This window comes from Scomber scombrus, chromosome 15, assembly GCF_963691925.1.
Source record: "Scomber scombrus chromosome 15, fScoSco1.1, whole genome shotgun sequence".
NCBI lineage: Eukaryota > Metazoa > Chordata > Actinopteri > Scombriformes > Scombridae > Scomber > Scomber scombrus.
The window spans coordinates 25,482,058-25,488,719 of record NC_084984.1 but is presented as its reverse complement, the minus strand read 5'-3'; the positions used below and the strand labels follow the sequence as shown (position 1 = coordinate 25,488,719).

Genomic DNA, 6,662 nt, shown 5'->3' with positions numbered 1-6,662 from the left:
GATTCAGGATTCAGGATGTGGACTTCTGATTGGTCAACAGCTTTTCTTCTTGATGTTTATTTGCGGTTGGCAAACAACGTTTTGGCGCATTACCGCCACCAACTGGTATGCATGTGGATAAGAATGTTTAGTATTTATTAATTAATTTATTAATTTATTTGTATTGAAACAACAACGGAATACACATTCAGGCAAACACCACAGTCTATACTGTTCAGAAATTAGTTACATATATGAGGGAATACACAATATGACATAATAAATTACATATAAAGATAATAAAAACATAATTAAAATACAAGTACTTAAGTAAAATAAAAAATAAAAAAGGTGGGGGTTCATATATATTTATTAGTCAGAGGTTTCATAGTGGTTTATTAACTCATTGCTTTTTAAAAATTATTTACTAGCTTGAGTGATGTTTTTGAGAATGTCAGTTTATGAATAAAAGATTTGGCATAAATAAGGATAACATTAATAAGCTATTCTGCAGTATTATTCTCTGAGGTATAGTAGCAGATGATATCTTTGAGGTAAAAAGAGTATGTAAAGTTAAAAGCTTCCGAAGGTAAGACTGCAGATCAGTCAAATTTTTTTAAAATGTATATTTCACATTCAAAGAACAGGTGTGAGATTGTTTCTGTTTAATGTTTACAAAAGGTGCAAGAAACATTGATGGTCATGAACTTGAAGTAGGATTTTGAAGTGCATTTCTTTAGCTTTGTTTGTGATACAGATCTAATAGTAATTACAAGAAACTGAAAAAAAAACTATTTAGTTTTAATGAAATAAAATTTGACAACATTCACTTCTCGAGCTTTCCTTTCTTCGCTTTTGAATCATATGTTGTCTGTCTTCCTCATATTTCTCAAAGTGTACCATAACATGTCCTATTGTTTCCTTTTGTCCACAGAATTCACATCATGCTTTCCTAATAGGAATAGTGTACTATTCAATCCTGCATGTCGAACTCTGAGTCTTGAAATGGTCTCATCTCTCCTGTTCCTTCCTGCACACCTCATTTCCCCCTCTTTCCTTCAAACTCTGTAAAACCATCATCCTGTCCTCTCTCCTTCCAATTGCCTTTACCACTTTTCTCTCAATCTGCACTTGATATTACTTTCTGTAGCCTCTTTTGCAATCTTATGTTCTGTCTCATTTCCTTTAACACCAATATGCGCCGGTAGCCATAAAAATACCATGTCAGACCCATCATTTGAATTCTGTATGTTGTACTTCCATCAAAATGTGTGGTCTGCTGTCTGAATGGCTGTGCTGTAGGCTGGCTAATGTTAAACTTGAATCTGAAAATGTTTTTGTCTTCAATTCACTGCATTGCTTAGCCAACAGCAACGAGAAAGGCGGGGCTTTGAGTCTTATCTTCTTCTGAGGTTTTCTTTTAGCAGTTTAACCATTTCTATGCGTTTTGATTTCCCTCCACAGGAGACAGAATACATCAGAATCAGGTTTATTGCTAAGTCAGTTACAAGGAATTGGCCATAGTGTTGTTGTGGTGGTGCATAACACTCAAAAATACACACAAAATTAAATAGTCCTAGTCATTAATTAAGCTTTGGATTTCACCACTTGGAGTTTTCTATCTATGTGTATTACTGCCATCTGCAGATCGAAACAGAATACCCATAAACATGATTGCGCTGATTGTATTTTGAAAGAATTGTTGAAATGGGTAATGCTTTTATATCTGTAGTACAAATGTATGGGACACTGACATGACATCATCCAGGTTATTTAGTAGATGGGGTTATTTTCTCCGACTTGACAAAGCTCTGTCAGACTAATGTGAAAATTCAGTGAAGTGCCCCTTTAATATTCAGAGTTCACCCTGTCTGTTACACAGTAAATAGATGCGATATGTATGCATGTTTATCAAAATAAAGCTTTGTGGTGACAAACATCTGGCATTATCTGTGTGTTGAAATCCATATTTTGGCATTTTTAAAACGTGTTTATTGATGTGGAAATGCATCTCTCTAAACTGAGGTGCAATCAGCAGCAACATAATGGGTCCGTGTTGACATAAAGTTTCAATCACACCTTATTGACTTTTCAGTGTAAATGATGTTTCACCAGGATGTTGACCAGGATTCTCTTTAGGTGGCACTGCAGGTCAGCAAATGGAGCAGACTCCATGAGAACTGACGCGCTGCGCTGTTGACAAGTAATAAAAATGAAATGACACCAGATAGGAATGTAATGATTAACATGACTGTCTGGATAAAAATAAAGCAGACAGGCAGCTGGCTGCAGTTCACAGAATCCAGACAAAGAACTGTGCTCCTAAATTACAACATGTATAAACAACAGTGTAAACAGCATTCATATTGCAGCACTAAAAAAACAAAAAAAACAACCATTATGTACAACCATGCATGATGGATAAATCCTGATTTGACTGATATGTCTTTTATTACAGGGAAAAAGTAGACAGTAGATAACTAAGTCAAAGTTATTAATTATTCATGTTAATTTATGGCTGCAACTAATGATTACTTCCCTTATCAATTAATCAATTAGTTGTTTAGTTCATAAAATGTCAGAAAATGGTAAAGAAAAAAGAATAAAGTTGATTACAAAGTTCAAGATGACATCTTCAACTGACTTGTTTTATCCACAACCCAAAGAAAATCTGTTTACTATCATAGAAGACTAAACCAGAATGTTTCTTACATTTGAGAAACTGGAATCAGATAAATAAAAAATAAAAAAACTTTTTTCTTTAAAAAAATGACTCAAAACGATTGATTGATCTCTCACAGCACTGCAGCTGCACTGTTAGCCTTTCGGTTCCTTTGTTTATTCAATATTATTATGTTTTATTTTATTAAATTACTTACTAATTATTTTCACAAGTGTCTTTTTAGATACCATATGTCTATTTTACATCCTGTATTGTTGTAAAAAAGGCGGTATGTAAATATTATATCTACCATGCCTTACAATAGGTAGATTACTTGATACATTTGAATGTATTAATAATAATTTTATGTCATCTATTTTACCTTAATAATCCCATATATTTCACTTATCAAGCATGAAGGACAACCTTTTATAACATTTTCAGGGGTTAAACTCCTTTATCTTTAATATTCTCTTTTATAAGAGTAAAAAGCAGCATTTATGATCAATTAGATGTTTGAGGAATTATAAATCACTAGTTTTATTTGGTTAAATTGTTACTTTATGCCTATTTGAAATGGGTTTAATGGAACAGAAGGAGGAGCTAAGGTTAAAATTAAGAAATGATGTTGCCACTGTGCATTGTCGTTAATTTACTTTCATGTCACACATAAACGTAAATGTAAAATAGCCTAACTAAAAAATCAAAATAGACCTGAGTAAAAAACACAACATGACATATTAAACAGGAACAGGATGCAGCAGCAGCAGCAGCAGCAGCAGCCCCTTTGTTAAATGACCACCTGGTTGAATTAATTACACACCTTTACCTGTAAGTCATGTGACCTGAGCACCTAGGTACCCACTTCCGCCGCTGCACAGTCCCTATACGTGCCACGCTGCTGTTTTTAACAAGATATTTATTGTGTTAGGGAGCGTGTGGCGTGTCGGACCGGTCTGACAGGTTTGTTCGGGAAGAACAGGTGAGGCAGCGGGGGGAAGAAGGGCGGGGAGCCACCGCCGGAGCTCTCTACAAGCAGGAAGAAGAGCAAAACATGGTGCGGTGACTAAACGCCTGGATACCGACAGACTGAGGCTTCACGTTTTTAAACCCACCTGCGAAGGACATAGAGTAAGTCCATTTAAATACATTAACGTAGCCTACCTGTGTGTATGTGTGTGTGGTTTGGAGTGTTTTGGTATGAGTTCTTGGGCTTAAATACACCTGGGCAACTGCTGCTCAACTCACCTTTCCTCTCCAGGGAGCCTGTGGCGTTTGGGGAACTGAAAATGTTCACTGTACAGCTTGTGTTGTAGTTGCAGGTATTTTTTACGCTTCTTATGGTGCTTGCTATGACTTTTCTATCATAACCTATAGTCAAAAAGTCTTGTAGGGTTTTTGGATTTCCTGATTGAATCTTATCAGATGCAACAAAACTTCTCAAAATTGGACTTCCTGTCAAGTGTAAAAGAAAAAGTCACTTTTGTTGAGCTTTACAGACATTTTAAAGGAATATTGTTAAGATATAGGCCTACAAAAGACAAATATATAATGAATGACTTACAGTTATTAGGTATATCTCTTTTGATTATTTGAATGTAGTGAAGCTTTATAGGCTGACACATGGATTGAAAAACATGTGACCAAAGTTGGGGTTATTATTTCTAGTGTTCTGTCCAACCTTTATTTAATTTTTTTTAAACTACAGCCTTCAAAATCACCATAAAGTTCAATCAACACCTCTCTAAAACAGATTCAGACGCAATTCAACATTTTAATGTTGGTCAATGCAGCACTGTTGTATTTGACTGCATTAGTTTCAGTTTGGCATACTAAAAAAAACCAGCAGTACAGAACTAGTGATATATACTAATCAAAAAAACAGAAACTGGTGGCAATAAGAGAGAGATTGACTACTCTCCTGTTTCTCATTGAACCTGGTCCTATACGCCCCACAGTGGAGAAGTATTTAACCAACCACTTTCAGTATGTGTAACATAATAGATCGAATTAGCTCTAAAATTACTCTATGATGACCCTTTTTGAACTTAAAACTCACAGAATCTACAACTTTTTTTGGTCCTTGAGTAGAAAGTTTGAAATTTCCTAGTAATGTTGAGCCTCAGTATTTCATTGGTACCAAGAGGAGATGTAATTTGAATGATTTTAATGAGGTAATTGGACTTCATATTGAGACACACATTACTATTATTGGTATTATTACAAGGACAGTATCTTTTAAAACAATATGTTACAAGATGTCCTGAAGGAGTCTTTAACATTTGAGAATCCGGGCTTTTAAAATCAGCTTGTATCCTAAATTGGCAAAGTCTTGATAGGCTTAAATTTATTCATACGCACACATTATGTATCAAAACAATCACAAAAGTAGGTATTTTTTCCATTCCATCTAAAGTATGTCTTCCACACCCCTTCCCTGGCTCTGCAGAGTTGTCATTTATGTTGAGAAACATATTTTGAAATCAACATTTTCCAGTACGATGATGTTAAAGTGAGAACTCTACCCACTTCTCTGGTGTCCACCTAGATGATCAGTATGCTGCTGCTGAGTAACTGACATAAATCAAAATCTCATCACAGACTTTTAAAGGCACCTTTCTGTCTACAGTAGGTGAATATTTGATAGTAAAGTGAGAGATTTTGGGTGTACTATCGCTTTACCTTGTCACAACAGAAGCCTTTAAGACTTCAAGATCTTTGAGGATCTGATAAACATAAATTTGCATTTGTTAAAGCGCTCTAACTCTCTGAACTCCCTCTCAGTTGTAGCTGTTGTTGTGTTTGAACACAAGTGGCTGCTGGACGCATGCGTCCAACCAGTCTGCCTGTTTTTCCATAAACAAGTAATGATGTTCTTCTGCACACAAAGCACCTTTGAGTCCTTTGATTAGGGAAATGTTCTTTATGGAAATGGTCAACCTTGAAGACGCTGACAGAGAATTTGAATTGTGACTTGACATGAAAATGGATTGAGGGGTTAGATAAGGAGAGGGCGTCCTGGCAGGTGTTTTAAGTATCCTGTATGTCTCCCAATGAAACCAAGTGAAACCAAGAATCAGCTTCACAGCTAATTACTGAGAGCTGTGTCCAATGTTCATGGCCCCCCTAAACCTCCATGGGTTCTAAAAGCCCCAGTTTCATTGTCAGTTGCCCTGGTTGTTGAAGTAATTACAGATTTCATCAGGGAGTTTGCACCACAAAAGCGCAGTATCAATGAAGGTGGGTATGGCATCATGACCCTATCATGTGGCTCTGCTCTTGTATTGTATTGGGTCACTTTGCCAAAAATCTAGGGGGCCAATAAAGGCCCAACAACTCATCTTTGTTCTGGTGCCCACCAGTAAGTTAATTTTGCAATGGTTGACAGGCAAGAAAGATAGAAAGAGAATGAAGGAGATAATATGCAGCAAGGTCCTCTGCTGGAATGCATTCAAGAGTTTAGCTTTCACCAATTTTGAATTAATAGACAAATGAAGGGATCTCTGGCTAGTGTAAGGTTTTTAGTGTTTCAGGGGAAAATAAAGGATTTATTATAGTTTAAGAGGCTTTTGTTTCATAATGAGTAGGGCAAGAAATACAAACTGTATTTGCACTCCTATATAGTGCAAATACAACCAAGGCAAAGTAGGAGTCAAATACAATTTGACTGCATGGGGGATGACGTTACTTGCAGATGGAGACTGACTGCATGATTTCACTCTGTAAATGAAGGTGTCATTTATCGTAGTTTCTGCTGAGGTCAAACACAACGACCAGGGCTTTAGAGTCAGCGGCGGAAAAACTCATGTAGTAGAAATCCGGAACATCCTCATCATCTGCAAAAGAGTTGAACCTCTAAGTTTGGCAGTGTTAGTGCCTTGCTCAGGTTCCCTGGCAGTGTGGGGTCATGTGGTGCTTGCAGTAGCATTTGGTGTCTCTGTAGACTGACTGTCAGTGAATGGATTTTATTACCTGGACTCCTGCTGTGAGTACAACACTGAAGAATCTCAAGACTCAACTC

The 6,662-nt window shown here is 36.5% G+C and overlaps 1 protein-coding gene across 1 annotated transcript in view; it reads left to right on the top strand.

Moving 5' to 3' along the window:
- Positions 1–3,731: 3,731 nt before the first annotated feature.
- atp8b1 (ATPase phospholipid transporting 8B1) overlaps positions 3,732–6,662 on the top strand; it is a 31,289-nt gene continuing 28,358 nt past the window's right edge. The window contains exon 1 of the mRNA XM_062434205.1: positions 3,732–3,772. The gene's annotated coding sequence lies outside the window, so the exon portion shown is untranslated. The remainder of the gene's footprint in view (positions 3,773–6,662) is intronic.